This window comes from Myxocyprinus asiaticus, chromosome 22 (assembly GCF_019703515.2).
Source record: "Myxocyprinus asiaticus isolate MX2 ecotype Aquarium Trade chromosome 22, UBuf_Myxa_2, whole genome shotgun sequence".
NCBI lineage: Eukaryota > Metazoa > Chordata > Actinopteri > Cypriniformes > Catostomidae > Myxocyprinus > Myxocyprinus asiaticus.
The window spans coordinates 19,360,935-19,373,357 of NC_059365.1; the positions used below are offsets into that span (position 1 = coordinate 19,360,935).

Here is a 12,423-nt window from a genome sequence, read left to right on the forward strand (position 1 = left end):
ACACCACAATATACTTTGAGCCATGACTCAGTCTAAGGCAGAATAATCCAAAACAACCCCTCTAAAATATCCACATGCACATACTGTATTTTTGGACTCTCATAAATGGCCACCAATCAAGCGACCTCCTGCCTAAAACACACACAAGCTGTTGCTTAAAAGGCACAAGTTACAGCTTGCAGACCAACCCAAATACACTCATATCAAGCATCTTTCAAATTCTGCCCCGCAGCCTAAACTAACATAACACGCAGTACCGTGAGAAATATCCGTGTGCATGTACAGTATGTGTGTGCATGCTCACAGGAGAGCAGATCTTTCAACAGTGGTCCATCAAGCGTTAAACGCATCTCCCAGTTGCCAGGTGTCTGCTGACAGCTGTTTCGTGGTGGAAAAGAACAGGAAAAAAAAAAAAAAAAAAAGGATGAGAAAAAAGGGCTTTTCCTGATAACTCTCCTCACATGCAGTAAAAAGTAACATTAAAGCTGTGTTCCGATTCACAAAGTCATCCGATTCCGATTCTTGCAATGTCATCAATACAGATAGCACTTGAATCATACAGATTAAAGGTTTCAGGTATGATGACATCATATACTTGCGTAAAAAAAGGACACTTCCACACTAATACCAAAAAATACCCTGTGGTGTCCACTTCAGGTGATTGGAACATGGCCTAAATTCAGCCTCACAGGAACGCACATCTAAAAGGATAAAAACCCCATGTAAAAAAATACAAAAAAAAAAAAAACTTGACCCTTGTGAATACTGCCCTTGGTTTCCCTGGGTCAAGTGTGTAAAGTGTAAAGTTCTCGCTGCAGCACTCTTTCTTCTTTTACTCCGCCTAGACTCCACGGGAGTCAGGGTTGAGTCTGAGATTTGGTCAGCAAAAAGAGCTCTAATGAGGCTTGTAGCTCCAGCAGGTGATGGATGTTGTTGGGGCCAGTGGTCCCGCACATCGCTTTTTTGATTTAATAAATTGCTTACAGCCCATCTGGATGGAGCCTACTGCGGCATCCCACTCGATTAAAAATATTAAGAGAGAGGCTGCCCAAAGTGCTGAGGACAGACTGTCCTGCATTCTCCACCAGTTGGTTTCTTTCTCTAACACACATACATATACACAGCAGGATTCTATTTACCTGGATCACTTTGTAACAGACAGCACCACTGATACAGTTCATCAGTGTCTGTAATGAAATAGTCACTTCTCTGATGAAGTGCTGCCTCTCCGTCGTTTTTACACTTGCACAAAACACCCCCACCCATCACTGCCGAACCACCTCACCAGTTCCACTGCGTAGACGCAAAATGCATCCATTTAACCACCACCTCGAGGGAGCCAATTCCCAAAGCTAACGCTGAACACATCAATTACCGCCAAAACACCTTACAGAGGCAGGCATACAACATGTTTGATACTAAATTCCAACATATAGTCAGAGTAGACAACATATTTCATTTACTATGAATGATAATGAGGCTGTGAGGGACCGAAGTAAATTGTAATTATGAAAGTTGACTGTACAATTTAGTTTGAACACATTTTGTGTACTGTTGATGAAGAACAACGATAAAGCTATCAAGAGAATACTACTTATTTAACTGGTTTATCAGGTGATAGGCTTGCATGACCAAACTACATTTCCCATCATTCACTATGGCAACATTCGAATGATAAAATACACAAATACAGCATCAATTGCACACCTAATGTACATGTTTGCTCTACATTTTAACGCTTAATATACTTGCTTAATACACTCCCAAAAAGGACGTGACTGTAAATCATTGTGTTTTTTCATTTGCTGACGTGTCTTCTGAGTGCGGAATTTTGGAGAGAAGGCGGGGTGGTGGTCTTCTTGAGGGTATGGGGTTGGTCAAATTCAGTGGGTGGCCTTAGGCCACATCCACACTAATCCATTTTCATTTGAAAACGTTTTTAGTTTCCTAACATTATCGTTTTCCAGAGTATGTTGTAATGGAGAACATTTTCGAAACGCTCTGTGATTGGAGGAGGAAATTACTATTCCGGTGTGGATGAGGTGCGTAAATGTAGCAAAATCAACTACATTAAGGTACAAAACAGTACAACATTTTGAATTGACTCTGTTCTTTACAACCTCATTTCCGTTGACTAACCATGGTATCTGCAGGTTTGAGGAATGAAAATTTAAGACATTAAGACTTTTTAATGCCAATTTTTTCAAAGAATTTAAGTCCTTTTATGTAACAAAACAAAAAGAAAAAATAATTTTTAGTCAATAAATATCCAGGTCAATACATCAAGTTGAACCTTATTAATGGTGATTAGTGCTGTGTGAGATAATACAAATCCTGATTTTTATTCATTTTAATTTTTTTTAACCTTTTGATGATATTCAACTACTCGCTTAATCTCAGTAAGCATCCTGTGATCTAACACTTTCACTCATTGATTAAAATAATAATGGCTGACTGTGAGTACTAAATTTCTACAATGGCATCTGAAACTGAAAACTATTGATTTTAAATGATGCTGCATCCAAGCCGCTAGGTGTCAGTGTCCAAGGTGACACAATGACAAGTTACCTTTAAGATTTTTATGGCCTTAAATTTTGAAAACAGAATTTAAGAATTTTGTATACCTTTTAAGGATGGGCGGATACACTGTTAACGTCTACTCTGACTAAGCCCACATCCACACTAATACAGTTACCATTTCCAAACATCATCATTTTCCAAAGTACATAGTAATAGAAAACATTTTTAAGTCTTCGTTAAATGTATTAGCATGGATGTAGCCCAATTTCAATACACAAACAACTCCTTTATTTCACAGTCTCTCTTTCTATTGCATTTACTCAAGATGATTTGCAAATATCCTCTTAGTTACACACACACTTCCACTCAGCTGAACATGGATGGCTTGTTAGCGCAATCCCCTATCTGTGCTCACACATGCAGGTATTTGGAACATTCCAGCAGGATGTGTGTCAAAATGTGCATGTAAAAGAGAGAGATCCCCCTGTCCTCCTCCCCTCCTCCTCCTGTTTTCACCTTCTCCCTCCCTCCCATCTCTCTTTTCCCACCAGGACTCGGCAAAGGCATGCAGTGCTATTTTTAGCACACTGGTGCTTTTTTTTTTATCAGTCAGTGCCTATTTGTGGCTCAAAAGAACTACAGAGGGCTTCCTGCCTGCTGACATCAGTATTGCTGTGCTGCAGAGGCGTACAGAGAGAGATAGGGATAGAGAGTGTGTATGTGTGTGTGTGTGTGTGAGAGAGAGAGAGAGACCGATAAAGAAAGAAGAATGGGGGGAACAAAGAATTGAGGAAAAGAGAGGGGGTGAGGACAAGAAAATGTATAAAAAAATAAAAATAAAAAAAATGAAGGAAGAGACAGGAAAGGGGAAAAAGAAGATGGAGATATAGAAGGCAAAGAAATGGGCTAAAGAGAGACATCGAGTAAGAGATGTGGTTCAGATTGTGGGCCTCAGGAGAATTGTGCAGCTCTATTTGGAGGCTGGTGATTTAAGTGCACGTCTTGTGAGAAAGGCGCGCGTATGTGAGTCTCCCTCGTGCTGTTATAATAGTGGGTTGCGCAGGCAGAGCTAGACAGAAAGGATAAGGAGCCCCTCCAGAGAAAAGCAGGATTAGTAGAGGCATGCCAGACACATGCCAGTGCCGGGCAAACACCTGGGGATCACTCTCTTAAACCCATACGCAGATCACGTAACAACATGAATATACACAGTGCTGGGTGGATTACTTGTGAATTGCAATCAGGTACTGATTACAAATTACATGACAAAAAATGCAATCAGTAACGTAATCTCATATATTACATTTTAGAGTAATCTAACCTGATTGACTCAAGATGGCGCCGAGTATGGCTGCTGCGTTGCGAGCTCCGAAACAACACTGCAGTTTTTTGTTTGTTTTGTTCACAATTCTCTGTTTTTTTGTCTTGGATGTTGTCTGCCAAACACTTTTGGACACTGGTTCTGCAATAGCACACCGAAAACTGGACTTTAAATTCCTCAATGCTGACCCGCTGTTTACAAACACGCCAGTGGAGCCCTTTGTCTGGGCAGCCCGGCCGCGGAAATGCAGAAGGAAAAGGGGAAATAGAGCCGGCGTTCTCATCAGAGTAAGACGTCGTGCAAATAGACCCCCGCTACCCAGTATTCTACTGGCAAATGTTCAGTCTCTGGACAACAAACTCTGCGAGCTGAGAGCATGGATCTCTTTCCATCGAGAGATGAGGGACTGCTGCATTATCTGCCTTACAGAAACTTGGATGTCTGCTGAGATTCCAGATTCAGCCATCGAACCCGCGGGGTTCTCCATGCACCGAGCGGACAGAGTGAAAGACCTCTCAGGTAAAAGCAGTGGTGGTGTATGTTTTATGGTCAACAAATCCTGGTGTGTTCAGAGGAACGTACATTCTATCAAGTCTTTCTGCTCTCCTGATCTGGAATTTCTCATGCTTCTGTGTCGACCATTCTGGCTACCGAGGGAATTCACAGCGGTCATTATCACAGCTGTGTACATCCCCCCCACAAGCCGACATAGACCGGGCACTCAAGGAACTGTATGGGATTATAAGCAAGCAGGAAACCGCGCACCCTGAGGCCATGTTCATTGTGACCGGGGACTTTAACAAAGCCAATTTTAAATCAGTCGCACCAAAATACCACCAACACATCAGTTTCAACACACGAGGGGACCGGGTTTTGGGCCATTGCTACTCTCCCTTCCAGGATGGCTACAAATCCCTCTCCCCGCCCACCATTTGGCAAATCAGATGCGCGGACCTCCACTTTTAATTCCGGGAATGCGAAGGAGCATAAACAAGCCAGTTATGCACTCCGCAAAACTATCAGAGCAGCCAAACGCCAGTACAGGGACAAGATTGAAGGGCAGTTTAACACCACCAACTCTAGAAGCATGTGGCGGGGAATTAATATCATCACGGACTTTAAAGGGAATAAAAACTCCACCATGAACACCGCTCGTTTCGAGGGAAATAACACCGCCCTCGCGGAGAGAGCTCTCGCAGCCGAATCTAAAGAGGTTAGTTCACTCTCCGTCTCTGTAGCGGATGTAACCCGATCCTTCCGACGGGTGAATATCCGTAAAGCCGCGGGTCCAGATGGCATTCAGAGCATGCGCAAACCAACTGGCTGGTGTTTTTACAGACATTTTCAACCTTTCCCTCTCCTTGTCTGTGGTCCCCACATGCTTTAAAACGTCCAGCATTTTCTTAAATGACTGGCGTCCTGTTGCTCTGACCTCCATCATCAGCAAATTCTTTGAGAGACTAATCAGAGATTATATCTGCTCTGTGCTGCCTCCATCACTGGACCCATTGCATTTTGCTTACCACAACAACCACTCCACTGATGATGCCATTGCATCTACAATACACACTGCTCTCTCCCACCTGGAATAAAGGAACACTTATGTGAGAATGCTGTTTGTAGACTACAGCTCAGCATTCAACACCATAGTGCCCTCCAAGCTTTATGTGAAACTCCAGGCTCTGGGCTTAAACAGCTCGCTCTGCAGCTGGATCCTGGACTTCCTGTCAAGTAGACGCCAGGTGGTTAGAATGGGCAGTATCGTCTCCTCATCACTGACCCTCAACACTGGAGCCCCGCAGGGCTGTGTTCTCAGCCCACTCCTGTATTCCCTGTACACACATGACTGTGTGGCAACACATAGCTCCAATGCCATCAAGTTTGCTGATGATATGACGGTGGTAGGTCTGATCACTGACAATGATGAAACGGCCTACAGAGAGGAGGTGCTCACTCTGACACACTGGTGTCAGGAGCCCAACCTCCCCCTCAACGTCAACAAGACAAAGGAGCTTGTGGTGGACTTTAGGAGAAAAGACAGAGAACACAGTCCCATCACTATCAATGGAGCACCGGTGGAGAGAGTCAGCAGCTTCAAGTTCCTCAGTGTCCACATCACTGAGGAACTCACATGGTCCGTCCACACTGAGGCCGTTGTGAAGAAGGCTCATCAGCACCTCTTCTTCCTGAGATGGCTGAGGAAGTTTGGAATGAACCGCCACATCCTCACACGGTACTACACCAGCACTGTAGAGAGCATCCTGACTGGCTGCATCACTGCCTGGTATGGCAATAACACCGCCGCAAAGCCCTGCAAAAGGTGGTGCGAACTGCCAGACACATCATCGGAGGTGAGCTTCCCTCCCTCCAGGACATATATACCAGGCAGTGTGTGAAAAAAGCTCGGAGGATCATCAAAGACTCCAGCCACCCAAGCCATGGGCTGCTCTCACTGCTACCATCAGGCAGGCGGTATCGCAGCATCAGGACCCGCACCAGTCGACTTCATGACAGCTTCTTCCCCCAAGCAATCAGACTTCTGAACTCTTGATGTCTCTCGGTCAATATACATCAGCACTGCACTTTATTAATCTCATTATCTCACACTGGACTGTCTTAAATTATATTCTCTCTTAACAACACTCTGGCAACTGACTATCAACCGACAGCCTGAATGTCAATACAGTACAATACAACCTACTGTATATTTTATATATACTATATATACAATTTTTATTGTATAATGTGTATTCTATATTGTGTGTATGTGTATTCTATATTGTGTGTATTGTATACTGTACAATATTCTATATTGTGTGTATTGTATACTGTATATTATTATTTGTATATTGTGTTGTGTGTAATTATGTGTATATTAGATATGTAAATTGTGATGTGTAAATCTGTTTATTGTAAACTGGAATATGTCTCATCTATGTCTCATCACTGTCATGACTGCTATGTTGCTCGGAACTGCACCCAAGACTTTCACCCACTATTGCACTTGTTTATATGGTTGTGTGACAATAAAAGTGAAGTGATTACAAAATCTATTTTATTTTATATCATATGCATTTGAGTAGGATAAACAATTTAATATGAAAATACAAAGAGGAAGAAATTTATTCCATTCTTTATTACTAACAAAAAGACCCTCACAAAAAGGGTCAAAAAACCCAACCAACAACTTTTAAAAAGTGCATTAAACATTACATGAATGAAATAAATATTAAATCTAACAGCAATGACACTGCATGGACAAAGTTTATAATTCAAAACACTGAGACATCAAGTTCATTTTAAGTGCATAAAACAATAGCAGCATTACGAACATTAATGACCAAAAATTCAACATAAAACAATCATAAAATGAATGAATATTAATTACCATAAAATCAACAGCAACGACATTGCCTAGGTCAAAAGTTTCATCTAAAAACATTTTTAACCCTTACTGCTTACTGATTGTCCATCGGCTTTTCCAAAGCTGTGGATATTAGGGATAAAGATTATCTTTTGAACAGCAAGAATATTCTAAAAGAGTAGAACATTTTAAATCAGCAGAGATCCACAGAGTCACACAAGGAACAATTGTATTAAGTTTTTTGTCAAGTTTCATGAAGTGGACTCCAATGCACCAGCAGCAACAATAGAGCGATGGGCTTTGTTCCATATTGCTGCATATTTTGCAGTTGAACTATTGTGTACCCTGTGGGCAGGAGCCTTAGAGATGGCATCCACTAGATCCTTTGACGCAATTAACCTCAATGTGTGAGCTGCACACCACTGGTGAGGTAGTAAGAAATAAAATATATATATTTAAACATATCTAGTTCATTTTAAGTGCATTAAACAATATAAACATTACATGAACAAACAGCAATGAACCTGAAATCAACAGCAATTGCTAGGTCAAGGCTAACAGCTCAAAACTCTGGCACGCTTACTTTTAACCCTTACTACTTAGTAATAGTCCATCACCTATTCCTTAGCTGAGGTGCATATCTTACTGTTGTAACGTAAAAGGAGCACATGGTCAAAATGTTCATCTGTGAGACTACTGCATTTCAGGGGTAAGAATATGATGATATTGCAGTGTTTCCCACAGAATTTAATGAGACTGTGGTGGGTGGACCTCAGACCCTCTAGGGGGATCTGGGGGCATGGTCCCCCATAAGAAAATTAAAAAGTTAAATGCATCAATATGGTGCACTTTGAGAGAAATATTATTCCCTACCCTAAACTACGTGTTCACAAAATGCAGGTATTTTTGTGTGTTTGCTGGGATTCAAGGAAATCTGCTTGTAAATTTACAGTATTAGTCTTACATATTCAATTGAGCAGGGGTGTGCAGTTATTTTGGTACAGGGGCCACATCAACCATTAAGTCAGACCTGGGCAATTTACGGACCGCGGGCCGGATCCGGCCCTCCACATGGTTTAATTTGGCCCGTGGCTCATTTATCCTAAAAGCGTTTTCTTCATTGGATACTTGAGTTATCTTGCATTGGGACCTAACGTGCCTCCACAAGCGTTTAACATACTCAGGGTTGCCAGATAAGAGACACCCTGATTTGAGATTTATACTTGCACAAATTGGAAATATTCCGCCTAATATTATAGTTACTTGGTGCAATCTGGCAACCATGCACGCGAGCGCGCTCTTTCTAGCACTCTCTTACCCCTTTGAACAAACTTATCTCTAGTGCAATATTCTGCTCAAGGAAAAGTTTTATACGACCAATCTGTGTCCATTCTTGAGGCTGCTTGTGATGTTTGGTGCTACTAAGTTTGCAGGTAAACCTTCTCAGTGATGAAATTAAATATAAAAGTAGATCTTGGCATCATTGACGCATGGAGGGGTAATCATTGACACACAAGCAAAAGCAAGCAAGAGACGAATATGTATATTTTATTTGAGCAATTTAGAAGTTAATGGTTTGTTTGGCATCCCATTCAGCACAAAACTGAATAAAACAGGCTGCATGACACTGCTAAATGATTACTTACATAAAGGTGTGAGTGACTTCAGCATTTTACAAATAACAAAGAACAAACATTTTCCTCTCTCGCTTGGTTTTGCTTGCGTGTCCCCTCCGTGTGCGAATGATGCGAAGATCTATTGGTATTTTACTTAAGTTCATCACTGAAAAGGTTTGCTCACAGACTTGGCACTAAACAGCACACATAGCCTCACATATGGACACGGAGTGGCTGAATCACACTTTTCTTTGAGCATAATATTGCACGGAGAGCTAAGTTTTTGGGGGTTTTTTCCGAAGAGGAGAGAGAAACCGCATGCACTCGCATGCATGGTTATCAGATTGCATAAATTAAGTATGACATAAGTCCAATTTGTGCATGTATATAAATCTCTTTTTGGGGTGTTGCATCTATTATCTGGCAACCCTGAGCATATTAAAAGCTTGTGGATGCGCGATAGGTCCCAAAGCCAGATAAATGAAAGATCTAATAAAAAACATTCTTGATAAATCGACCCACGGGCAGTAGATTGCCCTGGTCAGCAACTGAGGGTGCTCTAATGTTTGTTTGAGGGTGCTGACTGACTGGGAGTGTGAGATGCTTTGCTGAAGCAATGGCACAAAACACAATGTTAGAGATCTTTTATATTATTATGAGAAGTGTAAAAATTGTTTTCGGTTCATGATGAAACTGTTGCGGGACAAATTAGACTGTGGTGGGCCGCCACAGTCTAGATAACTAATGGGAAACACTGTATTGATATGAAAATTATCAATACATTTTTAACAAGTTACTGCCATTGCCTTGTTAATATGTAATAATGTAATCTAAAAAAAAAAAAAGTAACTAATCCAATTAAGAGTATTTTCAAATGTAATTTAATCCAAATACAAGTACTTGATTTTTTTGTAATCTGATTACGTAATCCAGATTACGTGTAATCCGTTAATACCCAGCACTGGAAGTACAAACGAAGTAATGAGGCACACATGTACACACATAGGCTGCATCTGAAACAAAGTAATCTTTGGCCGTTGTGTCGCTTCTCATTATGTTTGAGCATCCCGCTTCCACACCACCATCACATCATATCTGATGATTTAGAACAAATTCAAATGACCTTTAGAGATAACAAAGTGAATATTTATTGACTAAAATGCTACAATATCATAAATAAAATGAATATGTATAAACAAAATAGAGTGCTTTCAAATGCTCTGTCAGATGCCATTTTTATTCTTTCAACCAACAGCATACACATTATTATGGGATATCATAGGCAGCAAAATCGGAAAGAAACCAGTCAGATTGAGGCATTTCAATAGACAGGATGTTACTCAAGCATTGGATTTGGACATGCCTTGGTGCTTTCCTCCCTCTGTATACTGCCTACATTAGTGCCTCTGTATACTGCCTACATACAGTAGGCCACATTTTTCAGGTTTCAGACACACGACACAGCCATAACCTAATGAATCATTAGTCCCAATCACTCACAAAATCAGCTGTAGGTATCAATCCACAGCATGAGCACTCAGGTTTTTCATCAGTCTATCTCCTCGTGCACTTTATAGCAACAAAACCATGTGCTCACCATCAATCCTCTATTACCCATTATTAAATACACACACTTCACTATTTGGCATGAGCAGTTTACATGGCTGTGACGAGGAGGAGGGCATGGCCGGGCCGCGATGGAGCACAGCCGGCGCTGAATCAGCTGATCAGCAGGAGAGCAACATAAGGGGCAGCCAGAGTAGCTGGTTCGAGAGATAGAGACACACACGGCCGCGTTGCATGTATGCCTGGCGAGGACTCCATGACAGTGCATCCCTCCTCCCTCTCGGGATTCGGCACCACTGTAACAGTATAAGGACGGGCAAGGAGGAGGTGGGGACCAGCTGAACAGTAAACAAACTTTAATGATATAAATTAACTTAAAACCAACATAAACAAACACACAGCACGGCCACATTCATCTCTCTCTCTCTCGAACTGGTGTCTCTGGCTGCCCCTCATCTTGCTCTCCCGCTGATAAGCTGATTCAGCACCGGCCGTGCTCCATCACAGCCCAGCCATGCCCTCCTCCTCATCACAACGGTCTCATTCTCCAGTTTTACTAAGGTTGTCTCAATGTTCTTTTATGCAGAGCAGAGGTTTCCCTGTCTAGATGTCTTTCTCTCTCTGCCATTATCACAGGCCCAATGGCATCAGATCAACACGGGGCAGAACCAGCCAGGCTATGAGTCGCACAAAAACATCAGCCACACAACTAGCGCATGCGCACACAAACACATTTGATTTTCTATGACAGGGCTCCAGACTGCGACAAAAATGGTCGCAAATGTGACCAATAATAATTTATTGCGACTATAATTTAAAATCTAGTCACCATTGGCGACAGTTGGGTTGTGTGCATTCATATGCTGTTTCATTAGATATCATCTTGTGAGATATTGAATACATGTTTAGAGCACACACCAACCAATGTGTCTTGTGCCGCTTTTCACCAGTTCTGTTTCTGATGAGCTCGCTGCACCGCACACAACAACAAAATCAGCGCAAGAGAGTCGTGACCAAATTACTCTTTTGAACGGGATCTTTTTCATGAATCACCCGAAGAACTGAGGGTTTGAACTCAGGAGCTCAGGTTAGCGTGAATCAGATTCACATTCTCAGCGAATCAGCCGTCAGTGAGCTCACAACTGGGAGTGCAGACATTTCAAAATAAGAGTCCCATGTGTATTTCGGGTTTCAGTATAATTAAAAGTCCCGTATTGTGTACCACTTTTTTTATTCTGGTAATTATTGATTGGTATTTGAGTAGCACAATAAACGGCATCTGGGATTTCATTCAATTTGCACTCTGTGTCTGGGCCATTTGGTAACAGTACAAGACTAAGGCAATATTATAAAACAATTTATATACTATGTATATATATATATATATATATATATATATATATATATATATATATATATATATATATATATATATATATATACACACACACACACACACACACACACACACACACACACACACACACACACAGATCAAGATCAAGATCAAGCTTTTGACATTTAGGACAATTGAGGGACTTGTTCACAACTATTACATAAGGTGCAAACATTCACTGATGCTCAAGAAGATAACACACTACTATATGCATAATATATTTTATGTAATTATCTGTAATGTAGATTGTGAAGAGTAGTATTAAATAAAAAAATATTTTATCTTATATTTGTATAAATTATGAAGGGGGTGTGAACCTTTATGACAATAGGAATGCAAACTTATCTTCTCAACTATATACTGTAGCTATACTGTTTATTAAACCTCCGATGAATGGGTTATCTGCTTTCTTCCTTTTCTTCTGCTTTCCATCTTGTTTCTGAACAGCAAAAAATATCGAGCAATTCTGTGATTAGGCGACTGAAAACAGCCATTTGGCTTCTTAATGTTTCAGTTTAGGAGCCAATGGAGCCCTGTATGATGGTGAGGACTTTTCCTTGGCTTCTGCCTCAGACATTTTTAATTAAGACATTTATTATTATTATATTTTATTTTTTCTTCAATTTTTCTGCTTAATGAA

The 12,423-nt window shown here is 41.1% G+C and overlaps 1 protein-coding gene across 7 annotated transcripts in view; it reads right to left on the reverse strand.

Moving 5' to 3' along the window:
• The window catches only part of LOC127413247 (phospholipid-transporting ATPase 11C-like), a 92,211-nt gene that overhangs the window by 38,510 nt on the left and 41,278 nt on the right, over window positions 1-12,423 (reverse strand). The gene's annotated exons all lie outside the window — the stretch shown is intronic.